Here is an 18,359-nt window from a genome sequence, read left to right as displayed (position 1 = left end):
GGAATATCCTGTGTTTTTGTTAAAAAATGTGTAGTATCTGCAATATGAGTTTAAATTAAATACATAAGGACTCAAAAAATAGTCTAAGTAAATGGAAACATTCTCCAATAAACTGCCTCTTGCTGATACTATAGGAAGAACCTGGAGTGTTTTCAATATCCTTATGAATCTTGGGTAGCAAATAGAAGCAAGGTGCCACTGGTTTCCGTACCAGTAAAAACTTGTACTCATCGTCCAGAGTAAACCTCTACTGACACCTTCAAAAAGCAAATCATGAAACCTGCACTAGGCACCGGGGATTGCTTATAGAATGTCGGTAAGCTGATATTGTGGATATCTCATAACAGGCTGGATTGAGCAGTTGCCTCTTAACTTCTTGTTGATACTTAGTAGTATCCCATAACACTACATTACCGCCCTTATCCGCCGGCTTTATCACAAATGAGGTTGCTTTCTTGAGAGATGTCAGTGCTGTTCGTTGACCTGCTGTTAGATTTCATGCATAAGCATCTTTCATTCTCTTCCACAAATTGAGCAGCTCCAAAGTTACTGCCTCATGAAAAGCATCAATATTGTCATGTGGTAAGACTGGACTACATGTCGATTTAGCTTTAAAACTGCTGCCGCTGGCACAATCTGTTTGTAGGTCTAGATCCTCTAGTAACTCCATATCTGTTACCCATATTCTTTCTCCTATCTCCAGTTCTCGTAGGGCAGCTAAACCGTCTATATCACTAATCATTAGTTCTGAAGCCAACTCCGAACTGTTTGTTTCTGTTGTATGTGATATGGTTACGTCCTTTTGTTGTGCAAACATTTTCATTAACTTCAATTTCCTGATCAGGTGAAAGATATCAATTTGTGTTTTCGTATAGTTAAAATTTGCTGTTGGACAGAAAGATAGCCCTAATTCCAATATTGATCGTTCATCCTGTGGCAGAGTATGAGAAGAGATGTTGACTACTGTCAGCTCTCTATCCTTCATTCTTTTTCTCCTGGTTTGTCGTGCAGTCCTGCCAACCAAATTCTCGTTTTCCTGTTGACCTGCCCCCTCTCCTGATCTTTTTGTTTCTACACCTTCACCTTTGTCTCTTGGAGGTTTCCTCTGCGGTCTTGAGCTCATCTGTAAAAAACGATATTCCTCCAATGTAGTAAAAGGCTGACCCGCCGATGTGCTCTTCTAATGGTTACATCCTGAGGGACAGTGCTCGTGTGCCCAGGACGTAACCATTACGTCCTGGGCACAGAGCCCAGAGGGAGTGCTAGCGCTCCCTCTGTGGGCCCCCCCCCCCAAACAACCCCAAGGCAGGGATGGAAGGGGAAGCCCTTCCCCTTCCACCCCAGATCTCCCCCCCCCCCCCCCCCCCCCACACCCTGTGACGTCAGCGCGCAATCGCGCGCTGATTGTCACAAGGCCTCCTACCATCGCGCTGGAAGCTCAGCTCCCAGTGCGATCGGAAGAGAAATGCTTTGCATTTCTCTCTCTATCACGTGGAGGAAGCCGGAGAGGCTTCAAAGGGAAGGAAAGTAATTTCCTTCCCTTTGAAGTCTCATCGTTTTAGCAGCCGGATTGCAAGCAATCCGACTGCTAAAACGCCCACTAGACACCAGGGATTTAATTTTCTGAAGGAAATTGGCATGAGGGAGTGACCCCCTTGGGCAAGGGTCGCTCCCAGGGGGGGCATTTTTTTTTTTTAAGGCCTTTTCCATTTTAATTAGGCCGATCTGCCCCCAAGGAGGGCAGAAACCACTAGGCACCGGGGATTTTTTTTGTTTTGTTGTTTTACAGATGGGGAGCGACCCCTTAGGCAAGGGTCGCTCCCCTGGAGGGGCAAATTGTATTTAGGCCATTTCTGCCCCCTTTGGGGGCAGAAACCACTAGGCACCGGGGATTTTTGTTGAAAAATTTTTTTGCGCCAACGTCACGCAAGGGGAGCGACCCCATAGGCAAGGGTCGCTCCCCGTGGAGGGGCGGGGCAAATTTATTTTAGGCCATTTCTGCCCCCCCGGGGGCAGATCGGCCTATTGTTATTAGGCCGATCTGCCCCTGGGGGCAAAAACCTCTAGGTGCCAGGGCAAAACTTTTTTTGTGTTTATTTTTTTTTTTTTTTTTTTTTTTTTAGGATTTTAGGTAAATCTGCCCCCAAGGGGGCAGAAACAACTAGGCACTGGGGATATTTTTTTTTTGCGCCAATGTCACGCAGGGGGAGCGACCCCATAGGCAAGGGTCGCTCCCCGGGGGAGTTGGGGGGGGGGGGCAAATTTATTTTAGGCCATTTCTGCCCCCCTGGGGCCGACTGAGCTAGAGGCCATAATCCACAGTTAGGCACTTTGCAAAAAAACAACACTGTTTTCTGTGAAAAAATGTGATGTGTCCACGTTGTATTTTGGGCCATTTCCTTTCGTGGGCGCTAGGCCTACCCACACCATTGAGGTACCATTTTTATCGGGAGACTTGGGAACGCTGGGTGGAAGGAAATTTGTGGCTCCTTTCAGATTCCAGAACTTTCTGTCACCGAAATGAGAGGAAAAAGTGTTTTTTTTTTGGGCCAAATTTTTAGGTTTGCAAAGGATTCTGTGTAACAGAACCTGGTCAGAGCCCCACAAGTCACCCCATCTTGGATTCCCCTAGGTGTCTAGTTTTTAAAAATGCACTGGTTTGCTAGGTTTCCCCAGGTGCCGGCTGAGCTACAGGCCAAAATCCACAGGTAGGCACTTTGCAAAAAAAACACCTCTGTTTTCTGTGAAAAAATGTGATGTGTCCACGTTGTGTTTTGAGCCATTTCCTTTTGTGGGCACTAGTCCTACCCACACAAGTGAAGTACCATTTTTATCGGGAGACTTGGGGTAACACAGAATAGCAAAACAAGTGTTTTTGCCCCTTGTCTTTACATTTTTTCCTTCCAAATGTAAGGCAGTGTGTAAAAAAGACGTCTATTTGAGAAATGCCCTATAATTCACATGCTAGTATGGGCACCCCGGAATTCAGAGATGTGCAAATAACCACAGCTTCTCAACACCTTATCTTGTGGCCATTTTGGAAATACAAAGGTTTTCTTGATACCTATTTTTCACTTTTTATATTTCAGCAAATTAATTGCTGTATACCCTGTATAGAATAAAAACCCATTCCAAGGTGCAGCTCATTTATTGGCTCTGGGTACCTAGAGTTCTTGATGAACCTACAAGCCCTATATATCCCCGGAACCAGAAGAGTCCAGCAGACATAACGGTATATTGCTTTCAAAAATCTGACATTGCAGGACAAAGTTACAGAGTAAAACGTGGAGAGAAATGGCTGTTTTTTTCACCTCAATTTCAATTTTTTTTTTATTTCAGCTGTTATTTTCTGTAGGAAACACTTGTAGGATGTACACAAATGACCCCTCGCTGAATTCAGAATTTTGTCTACTTTTCAGAAATGTTTAGCGTTTTGGGATCCAGCATTGGTTTTGGTCACTAACTGGAAGGAGGCTGAAAGCACAAAAAATAGTAAAAATGGGGTATGTCCCAGTAAAATGTCAAAATTTGTATTGAAAAATTGGGTTTTCCAATGCAAGTCTGCCTGTTCCTAGAAGATGGTGATCTTGCCACCGCAAACCCTTTGTTCATGCCATTTTCAGGGAAAAAAACACGAGCTGCAGCCCTTTTTTCCCATTTTTTTTAAACAAAATTTTCACTGTATTTTGGCTAATTTCTTGGTCTCCTTCAGGGGAACCCACAAAGTCTGGGTACTTCTAGAATCCCTAGGATGTTGGAAAAAAAGGACGCAAATTTGGCATAGGTAGCTTATGTGAACAAAAAGTTATGAGGGCCTAAGTGCGAACTGCCCCAAATAGCCAAATAAAGGCTCGGCACAGGAGGGGTAAAAGGCCTGGCAGCGAAGGGGTTATACTTTATATATAAAGTTGAATATATAAAATAAAAGAAAAAAATAGGTATCAACCGACGAAGCAGGTGCCACAGTGTGGTCCTAGGCAATATAACCATTATTAAATAAAGCTTTCCATTTAAAAAAAAAAAAAAAAAAAAACACCTGAGGGCTATTAACACAGCATGCATTTGTTGGCCCAATGAATCCTGCAAAAACATTATTTTGAACTTGTAGTGTTTTGTGACCATGAGCATATAATATTTTCAAGGCTTTTAAACCTGTTTCAGGAAAATGCTATCCCAAAGCAGAAATAAATAGCCATAGTGACTAGAGGCCGAAGAGACCCTTGAGCTGTTTACTGCAGGCTCCGTTACTCGCAACCTACAACATGTACTATTTTATTTAGGGTTCCTAATAAACCAATTCATGTGGGGTTCATTAGGAAGAACATGGCCATTCAGAACTAAAAGTCAGTACGTGGTGTTTCTTAAATAATGGTCCCAAAAGCAATTGGGAAGGATAGATTTTGTTTTTATTATTATAGTTCACACGTGCAACATCGTGTATTAGGAAAGAGGCAAGCAATATGCACTTATACAATCATTGTATTAAAAGCAGAAGGGCAGCACTCGGCACATTCAATCGTCAAACAAGAAATTAAAGTAGTTGAGCTAGCCAACTTACTTTAAAGTGTTTTACATAGTGAAAAGCACGTTCCAAGAGAGCAAAGGACTTCTTGGTCCACAGTACGTAGGCTTCCAACAGAAAACCATCGGAATAGAAAGCTAATTTGAACTGGTAAGCAAAGAGGACTATTTGTAGATTTGCGTGTGCTCAGGTTCTTTCCTTTTTGTTTAAGAAATAAATTGCATTACCATCTTTAAGAATTTTAAAAGCAGACAAATCGAAGGAGAAAACATTTGAAAAATGTATGTTTTACGCTCTGTTCAGCCAACTGGACATGCAGCAAATGGGTCAGTGCTTGGTTGTTGGCACACTGAACACCATGCTTTCTTCATGGGCCAAACTACCTACAAATCTGGGACAGCTCCTGGAGTCCCTATGAAGGACATTCTGTGGCAGCTACTGAAACAATCCGGGGTTTTAGAACCTTGCCTCTGAGAAGGAACCTCAAAGATGTTAGACTTCGCGCAGACAGGCAGCTAAACCAAACATACATGTTGATGCATAAAGATTCTGAAATGTGCATCAGAAAACGAGACAAAAATATAAAAGCAAAACAGCTTCTGGTAACAGTGACAGAATCCTCAAAGTACCTTACAGAAGACACGGTTGAACAGCTTGAAGTAATTACATCAATTAAAAACAGTCCCCCGGGTTAGGTTAACACAAGGGACAAATGGGGAGAAGCACAAGGACGCTATGGAGGAATACAAACAGCTGCGGGGAGAAGAGAAGCATACAAGGAGAGACAGTTGGAAAACGTGCACTGTTATGGAGTGCTGAGGAAAAACTGCGAATTCCCAAAAAGCAAGTAGTCGCAGAAGAATTGTAAGGGTCTGACAAGAGAGTTGGTAAAGAGGCTATAATCCGCTGGACACAACTTGAGCAACCTAAAAGAAATAAAGCAAGTAAATGGAAAGCAAGCAAATGTGAGTGACCAAAAGCAAAACCAATGGTAAGCAAAAGATGGAATACATTTCTATGGAAGCTTTCAGCATGTCTGCAATATGTCTCTGCTTCCAGACAGCTGTGCTGTCTGGTAGGCTTTGACCTAAAAAGTAGGATTTTTTTGTCTGGCTCAGGCAAAAGTGCACACTTGTGACGCAGGTAACTCTTCTGCTCAGGTCAGCTCGAAGCCCATCACTGTGTATATGCTGCAAACAATGCTGAGTTCTTTCCAGTTGATTAGGATTGCAGTGTGTTCAGGAAGAAGAGGGGAATCAGTGGAAACGTCGAAGATTCATCCCACTAGGACATGAGACGCTTACAGGCATGCAACACTCACTGATGAACTTTAATGCAAACAGCCTAATTAGTGGTGTTTACTAACTTGCTTCATGCAGTGACACAAATTCACCCCCATGAGAAGTCGAAGAGTATTTTTTTTCCTTTCTTCCATTGTTTTTAGTTGATACCAGGTTTCTGACTGGCTAGAACAGTTCAGCATATTGCTGGGGCAGGCAGCTAAAGATATATTTCAATCTCCTGCACAGTTCGGATCTTGACATGGAGTTCAAAGATTGACTGCAGCACCTGCTCAACTGCCACGTTGCGGCTGTCTGTCCCAATTCACTCAATGTCAATTTGCAAACCTATTTCTTGAACCTGTGGTACCTGTTCTGACAGAAGTTGCAATAAGTTTGCAACTTGTTGCACAAAGAAACCGGTAGCAACATTTACTTGCATACATCTACATCCATACACTGGTGAAAAGCCAAAGCCAGTCGTGGTAAAGTGCATTGTGGTATATGTTAAAAACGTGAAGTTAACTAAGCGACAACTCTTTGTGAATGTGAGTGCAAACTTAATGAAGAGCAAGGTTAATACTGAGTAACTGATTAGAGGAAGTCTGATACTATCGTGGAAGTTATGTCATTTTGGCATATGGGTTAACCATTCCAACCAATGGCTGAGAAATGAAAATCTGCAATTTAGATATCTATTCATACTTTTACTCCAGAATTCTGTTTAAATTCAAGTACCCAATACTTCGGCGGCCCATCACACACACACACTCGCGTATAGAGCTTCTCATAGGCCTGCATTGAACTGTTGAATTATTTCCAGAGTTCAAATTCTCCCTCGGGGATTATAGGATCATGCTCCTCTCCTCCTCCATCTTGGCTCAACCTGGAGTGGCCCACGCCCTGTGTGGTGGCTTAACGTCTGGTACCTTCAAGACGAACACTACGCTCAGGCTCTTGGTACTGAACTCAAGTCTACTTTTGTAGTAACAAGTGCTCGTTGGTACCCTGTTGGCGGCCAGTAAAGCAACAATGAGGGGAGTTTCCAAGGGACACATTCAAGCTAAGGAGCATGCCCACTTCCTACACATTACTCAACTGCAGGCCCGTGGCCTCAGACTAGAGAGCTGCTCTTGCAACTGACTCACAGGGTGACACTTCCCGCCAGCTGAGTCTCCTGTATGAGGACATACATCTTCAATTGGGGGAAATAGACAGGGTTGCCCCTGTCCCCCATTCTATTTGCCTTAGCAATTGAGCCACCGGCATGCCTTATCCGCAGGGATGAACAGTTGCAGGGCTGGAAATGGAGCAAAGGGTACGAGGACTGCATAGCTTTATATGCAGATGATGTCCTAATCTATTGTGTTAATCCTTTGAATAGTGGCCCGCTTTGTCTCTAATTTCTTAAATGCTTTGGGGAATCCTCAGGCCTTAGGATGAATCCCTCTATATCTGTACTGGTGTCCCGGGCCCCCTCCAGTGACTTCTTTGACTGTCAAAATAACATTCCCTTCTGTTGACTCCGCTTTAAATACTTAGGCATTTGAGTGGCGCTGTATCCTGAACTTACTTGGTCCTTCAACCTTGAGCCTCAGACGTGAAAAGCAAAGGCCGACCTCACCGAATGGCAGGCCCTCCCTCTGAACGTTATAGGACGCATAGCATTATATAAAACGATGATTCTGACTAGGTTCTTGTACCTATTCCCAAAACCTGCCACTCCCCTTACCAGGATCTTGGTTTAAAGCGCTAGATAGGATTACCACCTCTTTCCTATGGTATGGATCCAGACCACGCTTAGTACTTACTGCCAAAGTTCCCTGTATGATGGTGAATTGGGTATGGCCAACCTTTCTTTATTATCTGGCATCCCACCTTCTAGTGATCCATGATTGTTTCAATAGGGGATGGTCGGATCCCACCCATCAGCTCAAGCTATCCCTTCTAGGGTTCCCCCATGTATTGGCTATGCTCTATGGTTCCCCGATTCCCCCAAAATACCTCTGTGACAAAAACAGTACTTATGACCTGGAGAGCTGCCCTTTGCCATGTTCACTGGAACACAACACTCACACAGCAAACGCCCCTCTGGCATGGCACCTCGTTGCAAGAGACTTCATCACTACAGGGCTTTGGCAGATGGGACCTTATAGACCTCTCGCAGTTAGACGATGTCTGGTCAGGGATGCATATGCAGTCCTTCTAAGAACTTCAGCACACTTACTCCATTTCCAACACAATTCTACAAGCATCTTCAACAGAGACATGCCTTCAATTCCTCTTCCCCAGCTCAACGCCTCCCCGAATTTAGACTGCTGGAAGGCAAACTCCCTCTGGGTGCACTGGGCAGAGGTCGTGTCTCCCAGATCTATCGTACCTTGATCATTAATGCCCCTGGCATGCCTGACCACCTTAGAGCTTGATGGGAGAACTGGATAGGTCCTCTGGAGTATTATGACTGGAGGAATGATCTTATGGTGCCCAGAACCATCACCATATCTTCTAAACTGTGCCTGATTCAAACATATTACTTGTATAGTGCCTACCTTTCCCTAGCTAGACTACATCGTGCAGGCTTCCTCCCGAGCCCACCTCCCCCGCTGTGGCGACACCCCTGCTGATTTTTATCATGTAGTTTGGTGGTGTCTTGAGGTCCAGAAGTTTCTGGACGGCGGTGGTAGGGGAGTTACTTGCAGTGATGTTTTTGTTAGGAGTCCTTAAGGGCTCTGAGGGTACGAGGGCTGACAGGACATTTCTGGGCACAACACTTATTTTTGCTGAATGTGACCTAGCTGCTTGCTGGAGAACTCCCACTCCTTCTGCCAAAACTCAGTGGCGGGGGGGGGGGGGTGGACTGGTGTTCACAGCAAGAGAAACCGACCTATGAAGTCAGAGGTTGACCTCGCGAACACAGCTGGTTCTAGGGGAACTGACAGGATCACCTGGCTTAAGATCCTGCAAGGGGTTGAAATATCGCTGCTGCTTAGCTATTGCTATGTGTTATTTTGATGTTCATGTTGTCCTTGACTGCTGTCGGTCTCACCGATTATATCACCCTGTCTTATTTTACTTACTGTGAAAACTCAATATTTGGTTAGCAAAAAAAATAAAATAATCCAAGGCACTCTTGTTGATAAACATTTCTTGTGCCTTCTCCACCCTCTTAATGCCTGGTTTCCAAATAATATTAAATATCCTATTTTAAACAAGTATTGACGAAGCCACTAGATCTCGCATTTGAGACATTATCTTGGGCAATACATTTTAGCTATGCTGTACAGGGAAGCAACAGGTTGATGGGGGCATGGACGCAACATGGAGGGTGCAGGGGAGCAACCGGATGAGAGTGCTTAAACTAAAAGAAAAATGTAGCACCTCAGCAGTGTAAGGGCACAGTGATTTTCCCATGCTCCAGGGGAGGAGCAAACACAAGAACCGAAAGGAAAGCCCACACATACTAACGAATAAGAAGCAACAAAATGTGAGTGATCAAGAAGCCAACCAGTGGTAAGCAATGGGGTTGGGGCCCTTAAGCCCACTGTAAGCTAACAATATGTCTTACAACAGAGAAAACGTGTTTTCTAGTAGGCAGAAAGTACGAACAGTAGGATGCTTAAATACAGCACTGCTTCAACGTTTTGGTTGTCTTTCAAATCATTACTTGAACAATATCCCACAAAACATCTGTGCAACAAAATAAAACCCCACCTACGTACATTCCATCCAACCACGGTGTACTTCAGGATCTTCTAACATGTTTCAGCTGGAAACGAGTAAGACTCTTTGCTGTCTAAAGACTTGGCCTATGAAAGATGCTCTCCTCTGCGCCTCATACCGAAGACAAAAACAATCCCCTTCAGAAAAAAAGAATATACTGAGTGATGTCGCTTCATTCCACCACCATACAACATAGATACTTCAGAACAAAGAGCAGCGCTATACAAGCTTTTAATTCATTCAGAATTCCATTTGTTCTGTTTGTTCTCTGCCTCGAAAGCGCAGCTTTGTTTTAATTGGCTGTTTTGGATTTTGCACATGATGGCTGGCTATACCAGCATGGGAATCGATGAAAGCTATACCCGTTTCATACTAAACAAGTGCAGGTACTCGGTACTGGACAGTACCTGCCCATTTAAAGCATTGGCTACACTCGCCAGTGCTTCAGTTTGTGGGAGTGACAATGACATGAGCTTCTTGTCAGGTTACAATATTTAACCAAACAATTACATATGTGCAATTTACAAGACCAGTCCTTTGTGTATATACAGTAGTTAAGCAGGCAAGTTATCTTTATGTTACATTACATTGCATATCAATGATGTAGTGGAGTGGTCGTAAAGAGATGGTTGTGACGCCCCAAAAATGGCTGGAATGAGGCTACCCGGTTTGCTTTTCGCGGATGATACCTTACTGCTTTCTAAGTCTTTTAAGGGGCTACAGCAGTTTTTAAATAATGTTAATGCTTTCTGTGAAGTCAGTGGGTTGAAGCTTAATAGCTCAAAAACTAATGTTTTTTTCCCTGTGAAGACTGATAATTACAAATGTGAGCTAAGTGTGAGAGGATCCTTTAGAACAGGTCTCTAGCTTTGACTATTTGTAGTTAAGATTAACCCCAAATATAGACAGTGCTCCTCAAGTACAAAACTTCATACTTATCGCTCCTGCAGTAGACTACAAATATACCTAACGTCCATAAAAAAAATCGTTTTCTAAGAGAGTTTCCCCGGCATAGGATATTTGTAATGTTGAGGAGCTGGGAGCAGGTTTATGTGGATCAGCGATCTGCGGGGTCTGCAAATGGTTGTATATTGTCATTAGCATAAAAACATTATTAACTGTGTTTTTGCCCTCCCAATGGGTACTCTATTGACTCCTTTGCTTTTGGATGTGGCAATCCGAAAGATTCGCTTGAAAGCTGAATGTAGACCTTTGATGTATTAGCACAAGTTATGGACCTTGACTGCTCTAGGAGCATATTGAGAGGGTCTAAGTGATCTTGTGGCCCCTGCTTGTGCCTGGAAAATACCATTGCAGACCCATGTTAACACCGTACTGGGGTAATTGGGTCTGGAGATGATGTAGATTCTATTGGGAGTATGTGCTGAAACATTTGCTGTTGTAAAGGATCCGAAACAGTGGAGATAATTAATTTTAAACCCTTCCTGCTGCATGAGAGTACAATTAACCAAATCACGCCTCAACCAGTTCAGAAACTGTACATGTAATTCAAGTACAAATCCCTTCCTGCCAGAGCCTTCTGCAACAAGTGTTCTGACTTACTACTTGCGGGAGATGAGTATCCAGCATGTGAGGGGCTTTGGGATCTCTGATACACATTCTGTTATTTTTGGCCAGTCTATGGGCACTAAAGAGCAAAATGGATAGTACCCCTGTGTAGGAAGCTAGGTATCAGGAGGCATATATAGGCCTTCAGGATCCTGAGGACTGATAATTCCAGGTTGGTGGTATTTTCTATTGCACGATTCCTTAAGTCTGCTTGGCTTTTGGCTATCTAAATGTATCCAAGCTAGAAAGTTGTTAATGACATACATTTTTGTTGTATAAGTGTTTCATTTATTGGTCCTGGGTTATCTTAGGACCTCTCTGGACTGCCTATTTTTAGCTTCTTGCAAAACCTGTACTCATTATTGCCAATTAATTCTTGTTTTTCATGAATTTTACACATATTGCATTTTGAAAATTACAAAAAATTGTACATTGAGTTTGCCTTTTTTAAAATAAATATTTTAAGGTATGTTTTAGTCCATAAGCAAACTTCATTTTGATTGCCAAAATTTTAGGGCTACTTCTATGTGTTATGGGTCTTGAAAGTTAGTCACTTTGAGTCCCTGTTTAATGTATAATGGAAACTGCACTTAACTGCTAATTTGCACTAGTGTATTTGTACTCATTTTTAGTTCGAATGCACAAGCACTTTGACCTTTCAAAAATCACTTTATCATTGGGAATTGCTTTACGTTTGTCCCGCTTTGAAGCTGTTTTTGTCACACCTTGCAGACTGCCCCTCTTACATGGATTACTGCACGATTGCTAATATACTTCAGCGTGGGAGAACTATTTCTCTTGTCTCTCCCCTTCATGCTGCGTGGCAGCCATGGCACTCAGAGTGCAAACAGGCACAACAGTGTGAACTCGATCAGCTGTATTAGAGCGCTGGTCATATTGTTCAGTTACCTAATCAGCGTCCTGTCTTGTGGCTCTTCCCTTAAAACACTTGAAATTGGTGAATGCTTTACTAAAATAGAAATCCTCAAAGACAAAGCGGCTCTCAGTACAGCGCGATAGCTGATACTACATTATTCACTGCCCTTGGGAAACGTATCCCGTAATGCTTTGCAAGCATTCCTTTTCAAAGCATTTTTGCTCATAACAGCCTTTGGTGATCCATGGACAATGGGACCACCACCAAAATGTTCACACAAACATGCTCTTTCTGTTTACATCCTCTTTGGGTCCCCACACTAGGTTAGTGGGGACCCCAACATAATAACCCCTCACACCATTCCGTGTCTGTTTAACCTTTCTCATGGCTGGAACTTTTGTTATACAGCGGAGAGAGTATGTTGTGTTTTTATGGCCTTCTTTGTAATATCATTGTTATGGGCCGGTAAGCCATGAGTATGTGTAAAGTACTATGCCTTTAAGGAGCTAAACATATGGTTGCACTGCATTACTGTCTGCTATTTGTTATGTGGTTATGCCCTCTAGGGGCTAATTATGCAGTTACCTGACCATGTTTCTTACAAATGCTATTTTCATTGTGGGGTTCTCTAGGGGCTGTTGTAAGCATTACAGTCATATCAGCATATTAAAATATTTGTGGCAGGGAAACTTGTCCCATAATGATTTGCAGGGCATTACTTTTACAAACCATTTTTGCTCATAACTCAGCCTGTGGTGGTCCTAGGTCAATGGAACCACCTTCAAAACATTAACCACAATGTGCTCTTTCTGTCTACATCCTCTGGGTCCCCACACTATGTTAGTGGGGACTACAAAATATTAACCCTTACCACCATTCATTACCTTTTTAAGCTTTTCATGGCTGAAACGTTTGTGTTACAGCTGGGAAAAGTTATGTTTTTATGGCCTTACTTGTAATAATATTGTAATAGTTCTGTGAGCCTTGAAAATGTGTAACGCACTATACTATAATATTTGCAGCACAAAAACTCACCCCCATAATGCTTTACAGGCCATTAATTTTACAAAACATTTTTGCTCATAACTCTGCCCTTGGTGGTTGTAGGACAATGGAACCACCTTCAAAACGCTCTTTCTGTTTACATCATCTCGGGCCCCCTCACTAGGTTAGTGGGACCCCAAAATAATAACCCCTCCTACCATTCACTGTCTTCCAAGCTTTCTCATTGCTACATCTTTTGTTTTACAGCTAAGAGAAGTTTTGTTTTAAAGGCCTTGTTTGCAATATCATTGCAGTAGGACTGCTAGCCCTAAAAAATGCCATCTAGGGGCTAAGTATATACAGGGAGTGCAGAATTATTAGGCAAATTAGTATTTTGACCACATCATCCTCTTTATGCATGTTGTCTTACTCCAAGCTGTATAGGCTCGAAAGCCTACTACCAATTAAGCATATTAGGTGATGTGCATCTCTGTAATGAGAAGGGGTGTGGTCTAATGACATCAACACCCTATATCAGGTGTGCATAATTATTAGACAACTTCCTTTCCTTTGGCAAAATGGGTCAAAAGAAGGACTTGACAGGCTCAGAAAAGTAAAAAATAGTGAGATATCTTGCAGAGGGATGCAGCACTCTTAAAATTGCAAAGCTTCTGAAGCGTGATCATCGAACAATCAAGCGTTTCATTCAAAATACTCAACAGGGTCGCAAGAAGCATGTGGAAAAACCAAGGCGCAAAATAACTGCCCATGAACTGAGAAAAGTCAAGCGTTCAGCTGCCACGATGCCACTTGCCACCAGTTTGGCCATATTTCAGAGCTGCAACATCACTGGAGTGCCCAAAAGCACAAGGTGTGCAATACTCAGAGACATGGCCAAGGTAAGAAAGGCTGAAAGACGACCACCACTGAACAAGACACACAAGCTGAAACGTCAAGACTGGGCCAAGAAATATCTCAAGACTGATTTTTCTAAGGTTTTATGGACTGATGAAATGAGAGTGAGTCTTGATGGGCCAGATGGATGGGCCCGTGGCTGGATTGGTAAAGGGCAGAGAGCTCCAGTCCGACTCATAAGCCAGCAAGGTGGAGGTGGAGTACTGGTTTGGGCTGGTATCATCAAAGATGAGCTTGTGGGGCCTTTTCGGGTTGAGGATGGAGTCAAGCTCAACTCCCAGTCCTACTGCCAGTTCCTGGAAGACACCTTCTTCAAGCAGTGGTACAGGAAGAAGTCTGCATCCTTCAAGAAAAACATGATTTTCATGCAGGACAATGCTCCATCACACGCGTCCAAGTACTCTACAGCGTGGCTGGCAAGAAAGGGTATAAAAGAAGGAAATCTAATGACATGGCCTCCTTGTTCACCTGATCTGAACCCCATTGAGAACCTGTGGTCCATCATCAAATGTGAGATTTACAAGGAGGGAAAACAGTACACCTCTCTGAACAGTGTCTGGGAGGCTGTGGTTGCTGCTGCACGCAATGTTGATGGTGAACAGATCAAAACACTGACAGAATCCATGGATGGCAGGCTTTTGAGTGTCCTTGCAAAGAAAGGTGGCTATATTGGTCACTGATTTGTTTTTGTTTTGTTTTTGAATGTCAGAAATGTATATTTGTGAATGTTGAGATGTTATATTGGTTTCACTGGTAATAATAAATAATTGAAATGGGTATATATTTTTTTTTGTTAAGTTGCCTAATAATTATGCACAGTGATAGTCACCTGCACACACAGATATCCCCCTAACATAGCTAAAACTAAAAACAAACTAAAACTACTTCCAAAAATATTCAGCTTTGATATTAATGAGTTTTTTGGGTTCATTGAGAACATGGTTGTTGTTCAATAATAAAATTAATCCTCAAAAATACAACTTGCCTAATAATTCTGCACTCCCTGTAGTTACCCTGCATTACTTTCTCTTGTATTTTTTCATGGGGTTATCCCCTCTTGGGCCTATCAATATGGTTACATGATCATGTTTCTTACAAATTATATTTTTATTGTAGTGCCCTCTAGGGGCTGTTTTGAACATTACGGCCTAATGCCAAAAGTTTATTTCTGATTAAGGTTTATATAATAGTTGTATATGTTTTAATAATCTCTTTATTACAATTATGACCATAATTCAGGCCAATTTAACATCCTTATTACACAATGACTGAGCACTCTTGATATATTTGGGTGACCCTTCTGTTTTCTTTCTCTTGTTACTCCTCTGTAGCTGTCTTGTGTCTTTTTTGGGGAAATTGTGTTAGCCAGCTAGCAACTCTGATGGTGGGGTGGTGAAAGTGGTATTCTATTGGAATTAGCTTGGCAGATTTAAACTAGGATGCTTAATGGCAACATTTTCATTTTTCATGCAGATAGTAGAAGAAGGTAAAGGAAGTGCTTTAGTTATATGCAGGGCCACTGGAATTATATGGCAGGAAAAGGTGAAATTATGAGGCAGGTTGGGCCAATTTATGTGTCAAGAAAAGTCCAGTTATGAATTTACAATATCAATAGCTCTAACTCAACCAAATGTGAGACCTATTGCATTGGAAATGTATGTTCTCAAATTATCTGGATTATATGGTGTTAGACCTTGGCGTGGTTTCTCCTATCTTTTTGCCTTTACTTCCTGTGGTTTTGACTGTTTGCTGGTTTTTGGTACTCTGGGCACCTTACCACTGCTGACCAGTGCTAAAATGCAAGTGCTCGCTGTGTAAACTGGATTTGTAATTGGCTTTTCCCTGATTGGCATATTTGATTTACTGGTAAGTCCCTAGTATAGTGCGCTGGAGGTGCCGAGGGTATTTAAATCAAATGCTAATAGTGGGCCTGCAGCACTGATTGTGCGATACACGAGTAACCCAGTAGGCATGTCTCAGACCTGCCACTGCAGTGTATGTGTGCAGAGTCTTACCTTGCCAATTCGACCTAGCAAGTGTACCCACTTTCCAGGCCCAAACTTTCTCTTTTACCACATGTAAGGTAGCACCATAGGCAGGGTGCAGTGTATGTTAAAGGTAGGACATGCTGATGTGTTGTACATGTCCTAACAGTGAAATCCACATTCAGTTTTCACTGTTTCAAGGCCTATCTCTCTCATAGGTTAACATGGGGACTGCCTTTAAACATATTTTAAGTGCAGTTTCCCATTGGGAGCAGATAGAGATATGGAGCTTGGGATCTCTGAACTTGCAATTTAAAAAAACATCTTTTGGTAAAGTTGGTTTTTAGATTGCCAGTTTGAAAATGCCACTTTTAGCAAGTGGGCATTGTCTTGCTTAACCATTTTCTGCCTCTACCTGCTTGTGGAATCCACTTCTGTGTGAGACTGACTGTTGGGCTGTTGATGAATGCCCTCTAGACAGTCACACAAAGGGAGCTGGGGTGTAGCCTGCATATCCTGATGAATCTCCTGGGCTAGAGTGAGGAGGGAGGAGCTGACACACCTGAAAGGGCTGTGTTTTCTTTGAAGTTTGTCTACTTCAAAGGCAGAAAGGAGTAGAAGTAGTGGAACCAAGACCCTAGATTTTTAGATTACTTCTGGATCAAGAGGAACCTCTGCCAAGGAGAAGGGCTGAAGAGATGGAGGAAGAGTACTGCCCCTTTGCCTGTGAGTGTGCTTTGCTGGGTTGGCCTGCAGTTGCTGCTTCTACCTGAGAGAGGATAAAGACTGGACTTTGCTGTGTTTTCCTGCTTGTGATGAGTCTCCAAGGGCCAGGACTGAGCTTGCCCCCTGTTCTGAAGTCTCAGGGCCATCAAACACTTCCTCTGGCAGTACCTGGACTCTCTTGCTGAGACTCCTACCTTGCCAAGTGGTACCAAGTACCCTGCCAAATGGTGCACACAACGCGTCTAAACCACAGTGAACCTGCGCGGACCTGAGGTTGCCCATCTGGAAATCGACGCTTTGCTCTTTTGGGGAGAGAAAAACAACGCATCCCCAACCCGACTGGAGAAGAAATTACACACGGCCTCACCTGCAAGTAAGGAATCAACACTTTGCTGACTTCCAGTGCACGCTCGCCTGTGCAGCTTTATTTGTGACGCAAACTAGGTACTTTGTGTAAAAACAACACATCCATTGATTTCTTTGGATTAAGACTTTTCAATTTAAAAAGTTATAACTTCGCTTGTGTATGTTGGATTTTTGTCATTTTGGTCTTGTTTGATTTAGATACATATTGATTATTTTTCCAAACTGGTGTTGGTTCCCTTTTTGTAGTGTTTTCACTGTGTTACTGTGTAGGTGGGTACAAATACTTGCCTTTGAGTTAAGCCTGACTACTTGTGCCCAGCTACCAAGGGGGTGAGCAGGGGTTATCCTAGGTGTGTACCTCCCTTACCCTGACTAGAGTGAGGGTCCCTGCTCGGACAGAGTGCAAACTGACTGCCAACCAGAGACCCCATTTATATATTGTGGATTTTAAGCTGAGTGCTGTGATTTTATTGTTATGTACGTTTATAATCGAAGTAAAGATATTCAGATGATTATTACGTTGTTAGACCTGACAGCCTTAGGGTCGTCCTCCCCCAACTTTTTGCCTACTTCCTCTGCTTTTCTAACCTCGTTTTTGCTGGCTTTAGGACTCTGTGCACTTTACCACTGCTATGCATTGTTGGAGTGCATGTACTCTCTTCCTTAAATCATGGTAACTTTGGCTTAAACCCAATTGGCATATTTAAGTTACTTAAGTCCCTAGTAATGTGCAATACATCTGCCCAGGGATTGTAAATTAAATGCTACCTGTGGGCCTGAAGCATTGATTGCGCGTCCACTTAAGTAGCCCTATAACCATTGTGCAGTTTAGCACTGCCATGTCGACCTGATAAAATAAACCTTTTGCCTGACCCAAACCTTCCCTTTTTATACATATGTCACCCTTAAGGTAGGTTCTGGGCAACCCTGAGGTCAGGGTGCAATGCATTTAAAAGATGGGACATGTCCTTGTAGTGAAAAGCTCCCAAAGTCATTTTTTATTGCAGCAAGGCCTATCTCTCCCATATGATATTATTGGGATTGCCTTATTACATCTTATAAGTGTAATTCACAATCTAGAAGATATAAGTTTGTCAAGTTTGGAGTCTCTTTACTCTCGATTTAAAATCACAGCTTATGGTGACGTTGTATTTTAAATTGCAGTCCTGAAAATGCCACTTTTAGAAATTTGGCAATTTCTTACTTTAGCCATTTGGTGCTTACTTCCTATCTCTAAATATCTACCTGGGGTGGGTGACAGCTGGGCTTGTGCATTATCCCTAGACACCCGCACACAAAGTGAGCTTGGGTGTGACTGATGGGCCATCTACAGCCTGATGGACCATCCTGGGCGTGATGGGAGGGAGGAGCTGACACTTACACCTAAATGTACTGTCCTGTCCCGAGACAAAGGG

Source organism: Pleurodeles waltl, chromosome 8, assembly GCF_031143425.1.
Source record: "Pleurodeles waltl isolate 20211129_DDA chromosome 8, aPleWal1.hap1.20221129, whole genome shotgun sequence".
Lineage (NCBI taxonomy): Eukaryota > Metazoa > Chordata > Amphibia > Caudata > Salamandridae > Pleurodeles > Pleurodeles waltl.
This window is presented reverse-complemented; position numbering follows the sequence as displayed.